Source organism: Palaemon carinicauda, chromosome 6, assembly GCF_036898095.1.
Source record: "Palaemon carinicauda isolate YSFRI2023 chromosome 6, ASM3689809v2, whole genome shotgun sequence".
NCBI lineage: Eukaryota > Metazoa > Arthropoda > Malacostraca > Decapoda > Palaemonidae > Palaemon > Palaemon carinicauda.
The window spans coordinates 65512323-65525194 of record NC_090730.1 but is presented as its reverse complement, the minus strand read 5'-3'; the positions used below and the strand labels follow the sequence as shown (position 1 = coordinate 65525194).

At 39.7% G+C, this 12872-nt stretch overlaps 1 pseudogene; it reads left to right on the top strand.

Annotated features, from left to right (window-relative positions):
- Positions 1 to 7709: 7709 nt before the first annotated feature.
- Positions 7710 to 12872, top strand: part of LOC137643033 (zinc finger protein 585A-like) — a 157567-nt pseudogene continuing 152404 nt past the window's right edge.

Sequence of the window (12872 nt, the reverse complement as noted above, 5' to 3'; positions counted from 1 at the left end):
ACTTGAGGGGACATACACTAAATCAACATTTTTACTCATAACTTCATTACGGATAAAATGATAGCGTATGTCTATATGTTTAGACCTTTGATGGTAAACAGGGTTCTTAGCAAGTTTAATTACCCCTTGGTTATCAACAAATAATATGATGGGTTTGACTTCAACATTAATCATATCAGTTAACAACTGCTGCAAAAATTTTGCTTCTTGGATAGCAAAAGTCAATGAAACATACTCAGCTTCACAAGAACTTAAAGCTACATTGCTTTGTTTCTTACTCTTCCAAGAAATAAGAGCACTATCAGCATTCATTTGGTAACAATAACCTGAAATACTTTTACGATCTTCAGAACTACCCCAGTCTGAGTCGCAGTAACCAGAAATCTCAATAGCATCGTAAGACCTCTTAAAAACAAGGCAATGTTGTTTAGTACCTTTAAGAAATTTTAGAACATATTTACACATAGCCAAATGACTTTGAGTTGGCCTAGCCATATACTGTGAAAGTTTAGACACAACAAAACTTAAATCAGGCCTAGTACAAGTCATGATATATATCAAGCTTCCAACAATGTTTCTGTAAAGAGTACTATCAACTAGTTCAGGACTTTCCTCAAAAGTACACTTATTAACACTTAGATCACAAGGAATTGACTTTGGGTTGCATTCATCCATTTTGAACTTTCTCAAAACTTTCTCAAGGAACTTACTCTGGTTCATTTTTATACAATCTCCATCAAAAACAAACTCAATACCCAAAAACCATGAAAGTTTCCCTAAATCTTTCATCTCAAATCTATGACATAATACACGTTTAGTGTCAAACAGAGCTTTCTCATTACTACTGGCAATGATCATATCATCAACCCAAACCAAAATAATTACATGAAAGTTATGTCTTTTATTGACATACACACAATGATCACTTAATGACTGCTCAAAATCATTTTGAATTAAGAAATCATGGAGCATATTATTCCAATTTCTGCCTGATTGCTTTAAACCATACAGAGATTTATTCAGTTTCCAAACCAATTGTTCATTATTACTTCCTGTCTCAATGTAACCTTCAGGCTGTTGAACAAATATTTCACAATCAATATCAGAATTAAGATAGGCAGTTTTAAAATCCATACAATGCACAATTAAATCATATTGTACTGCCAATTACATAAGCATTCTAATTGAGGTCATACGCACTGTAGGAGAAAAAGTATCAGTATAATCAACACCTTCAATTTGGGAATACCCTTTTGCAACATAGCGAGCTTTATATTGCTCTTCACCATTTAACCCTTCTTTAATGGCATATACCCATCGTCCACCTACAATACAACGGTTGTTTGGTAAACTACACAATTCATAAGTATTGTTATCTCTCAAAGATTGAATTTCATCATCCATTGCAGCTATCCATTTGTGAGCCACATGTGAATTTAATGCCTCTCTATAGCTTTCAGGAATTTCAGTTACTTTACAACAATAATGAACAGAATAGCCCAGTAAATCAACATTATCAGGATCAACATATTCTTCAAGATATTTGGGAGCAGTTCGCTCCCTACTTGGGTAACGGGACTCTCCTTCCCTTTCAGTTTCAGTCAAATCTGTATTAATTTCACTATGCTCATCTTCAACAAGGATATGTTTAGAAACAGGATCACTTTGATTATCATTAACATTTGTTTTCTTTTCATTGCAAATGACATTCTCATTATCAAAATCAAATTCACTATCTTCTGATTCACCATCTTCCTTTAGACTTTGGGATTTATCAAAATTGAATTTATCAGTAAAATGTACTAACCTAACCTTTCTCAAACTGTCAGTTCCTGGATAATGTGATATCCGGTGTTCCACAGGGTAGTGTTCTTGGCCCATTACTTTTCATACTATATACACATGACATGTGGTTTGGCCTAGAAAATAAGCTTGTTGCATATGCAGATGATGCTACTCTCTTTGCATCAATTCCATCCCCTGAATGTAGATCTGGGGTTGGTGAATCCCTTAATAGAGATTTAGCTAAAATTAGTGCATGGTGCAAATTATGGGGTATGAAGTTGAATCCTAACAAAACTCAAAGTATGATTGTAAGTAGGTCAAGGACGGTGGCTCCTCAACATCCGGATCTCAGTATTGATAATGTTTCTTTAAATTTGTATGACTCTTTCAAGATTTTAGGCGTGATTCTTGACAGCAAATTTACTTTTGAGAAACATATAAGGTCTGTGTCTTCTTCAATTGCACAAAAAATTGGCTTATTGAGAAAGTCTTTTAAGATATTCGGTGATCAATCTATTCTGAAGAAGTGTTTTAATTCTTTTATTCTACCTTGTTTTGAGTATTGTTCTCCTGTCTGGTCTTCAGCTGCTGATTCTCATCTTAATTTGTTGGACAGAAACTTACGGTCTATTAAATTTCTTATTCCTGATCTAGATATTAATCTCTGGCACCGTCGATCAATTAGTTCATTATGCATGTTGCATAAGATTTTTCATAACTCTGACCATCCTTTACATTCAGATCTCCCTGGACAATTCTATCCTGTTCGTAATACTAGGCAGGCAGTTAATTCTAATACCCAGGCCTTCTCCATCATAAGACTCAATACTACGCAGTACTCTAGAAGTTTTATTCCAGCTGTTACCAAGTTGTGGAATGATCTTCCTAATCGGGTTGTTGAATCAGTAGAACTTCAAAAGTTCAAAGTTGGAGCAAATGCTTTTTTGTTGACCAGGCGGACATGAGTCTTTTTATAGTTTATATATAACATATTTGTTGTTGACGTTGTTGATAGTTTATATATGATATATCTCTTTTGACATTACTTTTTTTAGAATGATTTATTGTTAATTTGTTCTCTTCAGTTATTTATTTCCTTATTTCCTTTCCTCACTGGGCTATTTTTCCCTATTGGAGCCCCTGGGCTTATAGCATCTTGCTTTTCCAATTAGGGTTGTAGCTTGGATAGTAATAATAATAATAATAATAATATACAAGATAAGCAGGACTGTATGAATCATAACCAACAAATATTCCCTTTTCACATCTTGGATCTAGCTTAGCTTTCTTTTCTACATAAGCATAACACAGGGAACCAAAAATATGCATATTTTCAAGTTTAGGCTTCTTAGACGTTAACACTTCATATGGGGTTTTATCTATTCTAGAATTGTAGCATCTATTCCTTATATAAGCAGCTGCCCTAACAGCATAATTCCACATGAATTTTGGTAGCTTTGCTTCAATTAAGAGACATCTAGCCATTTCAAACAATGTACGCCACATTCTCTCAGCAGTACCATTTTGGTGTGGTGAATTTGGTGAAGAAAATTCTTGTTTAACCTTATTACTTACCAGAAATTTTTTTAAATTCTGAAGAAGTAAATTCTCCTCCATTATCACACCTTAATCTTTTAACAACACCATAAGAACTAGTGTCAGCAAGGAATTTCTTAGTAGCATCAAGTGCATCACTTTTCTGCTTCAAGAAATAAACAAAAACAGATCCTGAATAATCATCTACAAAAACAATACAATATTTAGATTTTTCCCTTGATTCAACACTCATTGCTCCAGCAAGATCACAATGTACAAATTCCACTTTACTCTTTGCTCTCTCATCTGGTAATCTGTTCCTAGATAAATGCATTTTACCTTCATGACAAGTTATGCAATCAAACTTACTTTTGGCACTAATTTTCATACCTTCAGCTTTATCTTCTAACTTCAAAATGTCTTTAACATTGCAGTGTCCCAAAACCTTATGCCACTCCTCTAGTGAACGAGATTTACATGAGTTTACATTATTTAGATAATATAGCTTACCTTTCTTATTTATTTCAAAAGACACACCATTTGGACTTATCAACTCAGAATGATTAGGATTAAAGCTTACTGTAGCTCCTTTACTAACAGCTGATTGTACAGAAAATATATTCTGCTTAAAAGTAGGAATATACAAGGCATTATCAAGAACAACATTTTGTTTTATACCATTTGTATCAAAAAGTACAATTTTAGCCTTACCTTTACCTTTAACAATATTCTTGCATCTTGCACCATCTGCAAGTTCAACCATATGCTTTGATTCATCAAAGTCTTCATCAAAACACTTAAACTTGGATTTGTCAGTAATGATGTGGGTAGTAGCACCACAATCAACAAGAACATTACATACATCTGTAGATATGTTATCAACAGAGCAACTTATTTTGAAACAACATTCTTCATCACTATAATCATTAGTGGATCTAGGCTTACAAACATTCACAGTTGCACTAGAAAATCTAGTAGCCCTATTAGCCTTTCTACATTCATCAAAATTGTGTGTAATGGTTTTGCATTCTTTGCACCACTTACCTCTGTCTTTCTTCAACCTACACTCGAAAGACTTATGTCCAGTCTTACCACATGAATAACATCTTACTGATGAGCTACTGGCAGATCCACCACACTGATAATCAGGATTCTTCTTATAATTCACCTTAAGGACGTTCTCACTCTTCACATCAGGCCTGTGTACCTCTCGACTCCTCAGGCTTTCTTCATAACTCCGTAGCAGAGACTTGAATTCTGGAAACGTAGACTCGGTATCCTTCTGCATAACAACAGTATTAAATGGAGTAAATTCCTCTGGAAGACCCTTCAACACCATAGCAATAAGAAGGCTGTCGCTGATCGTCTCACCAGCTGACTTTAACGAAGTGGAGGCTGCCTCTGCTCGAAGAAAATAATCAGTTACACATTCTTTCCCTCTCATTTTCAGTGATGTCAGCTCCGTGTAGAGGGAGATGATTCTTGGTTTCCTAGTACCTCGGTAATGGTCCCGTAGAATCTCCAATGCCTTTCTTCCATCGTTGACTGCATCTCTCATTATTAATTGGAGGCTATCATCTAGAACTTGAACGATCTCGGCAAAAATGTCAGCATTTTTAGCACTGAATTCCGCTGAAGTTTGATCTTCACTTTCGTCTAGGGTAAGTTTTCGAAGTCTCAGATGGGCTAGAAATTTTATCTCCCACATTTCATATTTCTCCTCATCACCATCAAAATACAACTTCCTCTTGCTTGAGCTGGGCCCATAACCTGTGAGCTCGAAGGACATGATGGTGGGTTATAATAAAAGATTATCAATAAAAGAGTCACTTTAATGGAGAATGTGGGAGGCAGCAGTACACAGTTCCTTCGGCCATGAACTTGCCGGTTACACTATATGGACAAAAGAAAGCGGCGTCACGCCACGCACATCATGACAAGAATTATGGGTAAAAACAAATGATTGTACCCAAGCGCATAATCAACAACACTAATGCATCATAAATAAAATAATCAGTTACACATTCTTTCCCTCTCATTTTCAGTGATGTCAGCTCCGTGTAGAGGGAGATGATTCTTGGTTTCCTAAAAGTTTAATATTCTAACAGAAGATTGAGTGATACAGGTCTACACTTTTCTAACACCGGTACAGACTCACCTTCACGAATGGCCTTCTCCACAGCCACGAAGCCCTTCGAAGCAAAAGGGAAGACCATCGTGTCCGGTGCCACAAAAGTGGCTAACCTATTACTAAAATCACCAAGCTGTGTATTAATACACCCTGCCGTCTTCATTTCCTTCACTGCCAGGTGCTGACCCCTTGTATGTTCCAGAAAGAACATTTCTTTAGGGATGGTGTCATCCCTCAATGGAACCCCTTCAGCTAACCTCATATAGCAAAAGGGATAGGCCTCAATATCTAAATAAAAATCCAGATCGGCTACCGGTCTGAAGCCTAGCCCTTATCCAATGTGGAGGATGCCCTCAGAAAGTATCATATGACCGGCATACCTCCAGGGATTCTGCTGCATACAGTAAGGCAGCTGAGAGGGCAAGACTTTAACCTTACCCGGTTCCTCTTGCGACTTCAAAGCCTGTATCTCCTCACGGAAGGCTTTAAACATCATATGTTGGTATTGCTGGGTCCCCTCCATGAAAGCCTTCATGTTAGTCAATAGTGACGAACCACCCGAGTTCCCCAATGTACTTGGGAATTGGGGGGATTTGGGTTCCACAGGGGATGGAGGGGGAAAAGAAGCAAGAACCACTCCCGTTACAGAAGATGTAGTCATCGTCGTAGACAGGGAGGCCACTGTCGTAGTAGAAGCTGATATGGTAGATACCACTGAGTCCTTTCATCATCCAATTCACCCAGGTAAGAATCATCCACCGGAGGGAGGGGTTCTTCATCTGACTCCATAGTAGAAAGTAGAGCCGATTCTCTACACGGAGAGAGAGAGGAAACCGTGGACATTTTTTCCAAGTGTAAACTCATTGTACCTAATGCCACATCCACTTGTAGCTGGACATTTGGGATGGATTTAGGATGAAAATAACCCAAAACCGAGTCAGGTGCCACCTTGGGGAAGAGGCTATCCTTCCACTCAGTAGATGGAAGGTAAGGAGCCTTTGGATCCGCATTTTTCTTGAATCCCCTTACCCAGGTGCAAGGGGATCTCTGGAAGAACATCCAGTCATCCTCGGAGATATCCTTCGAGATCCAACCCGAATGATGCATGTCCTTGTATACACTGCAATCTTGTGGATCCCGGTAAGAGACTGGATCATTCATCTTACGACACTTGGCATGGGTACGACAACTGTTGTGACTGCCAGGATGTCTCACGGTCCTGGTACAAATCTGCACACTACAGTGCATCTGCTTCGTAGACACCGCCTTAGACGATGAAGAAGAAGCCATCATACGAAGAAAATCTTCAATAAAAAATAAAAACTGATAAAGAGCGCACAACAAAACAACACAACAGTGGATCTAAACTGCGAATGGGGCGCCAGAGACGTACGAGGGCACCATAAGGTGAGAAAATATGTAACGGCTCCTCACTTATCCTTCCCCTTAGTTGATTAGACTAGGTAATTTGGTAAAGTCTATTGGGGATGCAGATATCTATGGTTACCTTCGGATACGTCCCTGATTATATCTTTGGATAGTCGTTCCGGGGGTTAGAACTCTGTGATACTTGACGTTAATTCTCTTGTAATATCACTCGCAGAAATGTAATACAGTAGGATGCTGCCGAAGGGAACTTCCATTAGGACGACATGGCTAGAGCCCCCCCCCCCAAAAAAAAAAAAAAATCAATACCAAACTTATCACAAAGGTTTGCCAAAACTATAACAACGAGGTGTTACTTCAACTAATTTCAAGGTACAATGGGAGAAAATTAAAGATTAAGTTCACTTGAAATGTCGTTTATGGTACAGGTAAAAATCTCAATTATAGTATGTATAAATTTGAAAGCTCTGCATCTATCTATTAAGTGATATAGAGTGACCGCAAACTTATTTTGCAGAGTGAGCAGTTAGGAACCAGGAATAGGTAAATTTGTTAGGCTATCTATGTAAGAATATAATATATGCAGGGGGTAAAGAATAACATACAGTAGCACAGTTGAGATAGAAGTTGTGCTATATTAAAAATTGAAATCAATTGAATAAGGTATTTAGTTTATATACCAATCAGTGTCTTCTTTTACTATCAAAACCGGGCGAAACATGGATGGATATTTTTGTGCCTGTCTTTTCAACATTCGTTTAGGACATGTTATTTATTTCAAATTCTTATAAAAGAGATAATTAAAGCAATTCAATTTTTACTAAACATTTGTTTTATATAAATATCTTTACCATTTTTAACAATTCTCAGAGATAAAAAAGTTTTATATAAAAATATTCACAATAAACACTCCTTCCTTTGTGTACATCAATAGAGTGCAACCAAGTTCTTAACGTAAACAAAATATATCAAAATCTTATTTCAATTCACTCAACTTTTGTCGATGAAGTCAATTCATAATACAGGTATATATTGCACTTTATTTGAAGATATTTTCCACGTTTCTATTACGAAAAGGGGTATGCTTTTAGTCAAAGGTTTTTATGAAATTGAAAGTAGTGTTTGTGTTGATTAGACTTGCAACCAAGGTAGGCACCAGTCCGGTACCTCGAATTACTGCAATCCCCCGGATTTACTGGAATCCTCAGGTAAATACAGGAATCCCCTTGAAAATTACCGAAACCTCCTACAATATCACTGCAAATCCTTAGAAATCTATAAACAATATGTGTTATTAAATTACGTTATTTTTATGTCTTTAGCATTTATATTTTTTATATGGGGTGTATGTATGATAGCGGCCACCTGTATGTTTTACTACGACTAACTTAAAATACGAGTGTAAGGGGGGGGGGGGCTCAGCCCTTCATTAGGTTAGTAGGTAAGGGCACGGCTTGTAGGTTAGGGGAATAAGTTTTGGGCTAGTTGATGTCCATTTTTAATCCACACGGGAGGAACTGGCCGCTGATGTACAAAGGCTCCTTTTACATATTTGCAGGTAGAACCTTGGCTAGGGGTTGTGACCTGTGAAGGCTTGTGACCTGGGAAGGGGGTCCGGGGCTTGCCCCCGGCTAGGGGTTGTGACCTGGGATGGGGGTCCGGGGGCTTGCCCCTGGCTAGGGGTTGTGACCTGGGAACTACTATGTTAGGTTAGGTGGTTTTGTTAGGTTCTGTACCCTTTTGTACATTTGGGTAGTTTGTAGCGTGCCGGCCACCCCCCCATATTTTGTTTATTATCGCTCCCACTGTTATCTTGTATAGAATAAGATCGTTTGGAAATGGTCTACGGATCTTAAATATGTGCTTAATCGCACACTTTTATGTTTTTTGCCGAAAACCCTAAATTACCTGAAAATTTATATGTGGCTCGAGTTCTTACTCCGGCCACGAATCTTCTCGCTCCCGTAGTTCAAAAAACTAGCTGTAGTTGGCGTTACGATAGCGATAGCACCGCTGTAGTGGCAAATTACCGAACTAAACGCGGCCGCAGTACTTTTGAAACGACCCAATGAGACCCCACTTGACCTGCGGATTAGCCTAAGGGCAATTTTTTGCCCAATCAGAATTCAAGAATTCAAAAATCTCGATCATACCATACCTCACTCGAAGCACGCTCGTTCTTTCTAGTGCAGACACCATGATGTCCGGTTCTACATCTCGTGTTTGTGAAGATATAATTAAGTTCGATCAAATTAACGGCCCTACTTTTTTTCAAGTGTTCAGTTTCATGGCCACTAACAATTTCAGTGATTATTTGTATTTCAAAGGCCTGTTAGGTGAATGTGTTCTAGTTGCAATATCGGCGAAATCACTAAGAAGTACGACGGCAAATCAAGAAACGGTGAAAACACGTACTTTTGGCGGTGTAATTATCCCAGTTATCGTGCCAGGATATTTTTATCCTCATCTGTGGTTTTGTTTATAAATTTCCCCAATACACCGAATATCTCCCGGTCCATCCCGCCCATCGAATGTCAGAAAGAAGATCGGGACCCGAAGATCGCCAGCGCGCCTCCCGAAGATTCGGAATTCAGCGATTACGAATATTGATCATGTAAGTACACATGGATTTCAGTATTTAACTATGTAGTTAATGTTATTGTTGTGTAAGGGGGGGGGGTCCGGGGGGGCTGCGCCCTCCCGGGTAAGGACACGGCTTTTAGAATAGGTTAGGTGGGTTTTTTAAGTTAGCTTCTCCCGTCGTACTCGTAGGTAAGGACACGGCTTTTAGCATAGGTTAGGTGGGTTTTTTAAGTTAGCTTCTCCCGTCATACTCGTAGGCAAGGAAACTGTTGTGCAAGGGGGGGGGGGTCCGGGGGGGGGGCAAAGCCCCCCCCGGGTAAGGATACGGCTTTTAGCATAGGTTAGGTGGGTTTTTTTAAGTTAGCTTCTCCCGCCAAATTCGGTTTTAAAACGACGGCCACAGTTCAGGATATTCCCGTTTTCTACGAACTCGATTTTAGAACGGCGGCCACAGTCCACCCCACTTTATAATATTCCCATTTTCTATGGTTGGAAACGGACCTGGCCGTCACCCTACAATGGCTCCGTACATTTTTATACTGTATATTGTGTAAAGGGTATATAGAAAAATGCTTTAAATTATTTAATTAATTTACTAACAAATAATGTAAATTATATGATAAAAACATATTTATCGATTTCTAAGGGTTTTGCAGTGGTATTGTAGGAGATTTCGGTAATTTTCAAGGGGATTCCAGTATTTACCTGGGAATTCCAGTAAATCCGGGGGATTCCAGTAATTTGTGGTTCCCGCACCAGTCACCCAATGAGAAAATACCGCTAAAGATTTATGGGGAAATTTTGACTGGCCAGACATTACTATATTGGATCCCTCTCTCTGATTACGGTTCATTTTCCCCTTGCCTACACACACACGCACACACCGACTAGTCTAGCCTATTCTTTACTTATTCTCCTCTGTCCTCGTACATCTGACAACACTGAGATTACCAAACAATTCTTCTTCATCCAAAGTGTTAACTACAGCACTGAAATTGTTCAGTGTCCAGAACGGTTTAACCTTATATTAACACAATTTTCTCAAAACAATTTTAGGGATGTATGTATGATAGCGGCCACCTGTATGTATGATTAGAATACGTCAGTGTAAGGGGGGGTCGCAGGGGGCCGTTAGACCCCCCGTTAGGTAATTAAGCAAGGACACGGGTTGTAGGTTAGGTTAGGGGTGAAAGTTGAGATTAGTTGGTCCATTTTTAATCCACAACGGAGGAAGGCTCCATAATACATTTGTTTAAACCAGTGTTCCCCAACCTTTTTGGGTTGCGACCCTAAATGCAGTCTTAACTTGGAGTGGCGACCCTAATCTTAATAAATCCAACCATATGAGTGTATAGGTGTTTTGTAACTGTGTCTCTTTTATTACTAAGTGTCCAGTAGAATCATTTCTTTGTGCCCTTAAAGTAAATCAGTTAAATTAATAGAAATAAAAATACGAACAGCTGTGAATTATTAAGATATATTTTTGTAATACCCTTTGGCGACCCTCAGAAATGCCCTCACGACCCTAATTTGGGTCGCAACCCGGGTGTTGGGAACCACTGGTTTAAACACATAACCAAGAATCGCTGGGTAATAACAACCAAGATAATCAAATTCTAAGTTTATATGAATAATAATTAACACCAAAATACTAGCCCATGGGACAAACGCGCGTAGCGAAATGTTCCGTTTGCCAGAACGTAGAAGCAGTAAGATAATGTTTAATCGCGAGTGAAGCAAACACACGGCAGAACAAAAACCTATAAATTAGTTCAATTTAGATAGGAGGTAGTAATAAGACGAAAACTTTTATGAACAACTCCATACAAAATTGGATAGATTCACGTTTTCTATGGATTCGGAAGTCCTGGTGAACTAAAGCTCCAGTGTTTTGACAGTATTTCATTAATGTTAATCTGTGGTTGACCCACCATTATTCAAAACCTATGTATTTCCACCAGAAATCTTTATCAAAAACGTTCAAAACACTTATAAATACACAGTACTGTATTCCGTCTTTTAAAGCCGTTGGGGTTTATGCATGATAGTGGCCACCTGTAAGTTTGATGATGGCTGATTAAGAATAAGGCAGTGTAAAGGGGGTCACAGGGGGGCCATTAGTCCCCCTCGTTAGGTAAGTAGGCAAGGACATGGCTTGTGGTTAGGTTAGGGGGGGAAGTTTAGGTTTAGACGAGAGAGCCCATTTTCTCCTCGTCTTCCGAAGGCTTTTCGCACAAGAAACCGTGGAGCAAGGTTTCTAGGCCCCTTAAACGAAAGTCGGTCCCTTCAGGACAGGTCCAGCGTCCTGGATGTAGTCATTGGGACAGTTCTGACCCATTGCAGTCATCGGATGACTGCTCGCCGCCTAAGCAAGGCAAGGTTGTGCCGTCTCAGACGTTAACCCCGTCGTTTACCGCACCCATTCCCGTGGACCCTAAATGGGTTATACTGCAGGACATGCAGACTAAGCTCGCCTCCCTTATGGAAGACTATTTTGCCGATAAAGTTCCCGTTGAGCCTAGCCGTTTATCTCATCGAGATCCTGGCCTTCAGCCGCCCAAACGAACCTTTGTGCGTCCTGTTGACGTTGGCGTAGCCAAGTCACGTCAGTCACGTTATTTAGAACCTCACTCGATGCGGTCTCGTGTGGATTTTCAGCCGCTTTTGGACGTTAGGCCACTTACTAATGCTCCTGTTGACGTTCAGGATGTTCGCCAACCATCGGAGTTGACTTGTTTTGACGCTGAGCGTCAACCACCGCAGTCTAGAGTTGTTTTGACTGCTCAGACTAGGCAGTCAAAACAGTCTCGAGTGGACGCCGTGCGTCCTCACGCACCTGTTGTTGTTGACAGTTCACAGACTGTCAAGCAGTTACATGACGTTGCGTCCTGGTCCGCTACTAATGCACCAGTGCGTGTGGACGCTGCGTGTCAAGCATTGCCAACCCCTTTGCTTGTTTCTCAGCAGTTGTCAGATGAGGATCCTTCAGATGAGGACGTTGCTGACCCTCAGCCTGAGGATCATCCTTCAGATGTAGATGAACCCAGAACAGTTCCTCCATCAATGGACTTTAAGAAAGTCATGTTAATTTTTAAGGAGTTGTTTCCCGATCACTTCGTCTCTGTTGCTCCATCTGCTGAAAGGCATTTACTGTATAGAGCCTTTGAAGTTTTCAACTTCCTTGACTGGTGTTTGGGAGCCTTAAGTAGGAAAATCTCATCGGCTGATAGAGACGTCTCCGTACTTATTATGTCCTGCATGGATAAAGCCATCCGCGATGGTTCCAATGAGCTCTCCTCCTCTTTTACGTCGGGAGTCCTTAAGAAGCGAGAGTCCCTTTGCTCTTTTCTGTCGGCAGGAGTTACTCCCTGTCAAAGATCTGAACTGCTCTTTGCTCCCTTATCTAAGTTTTTGTTCCCGGAACATTTGGTTAAGGACATAGCTTTGTCAC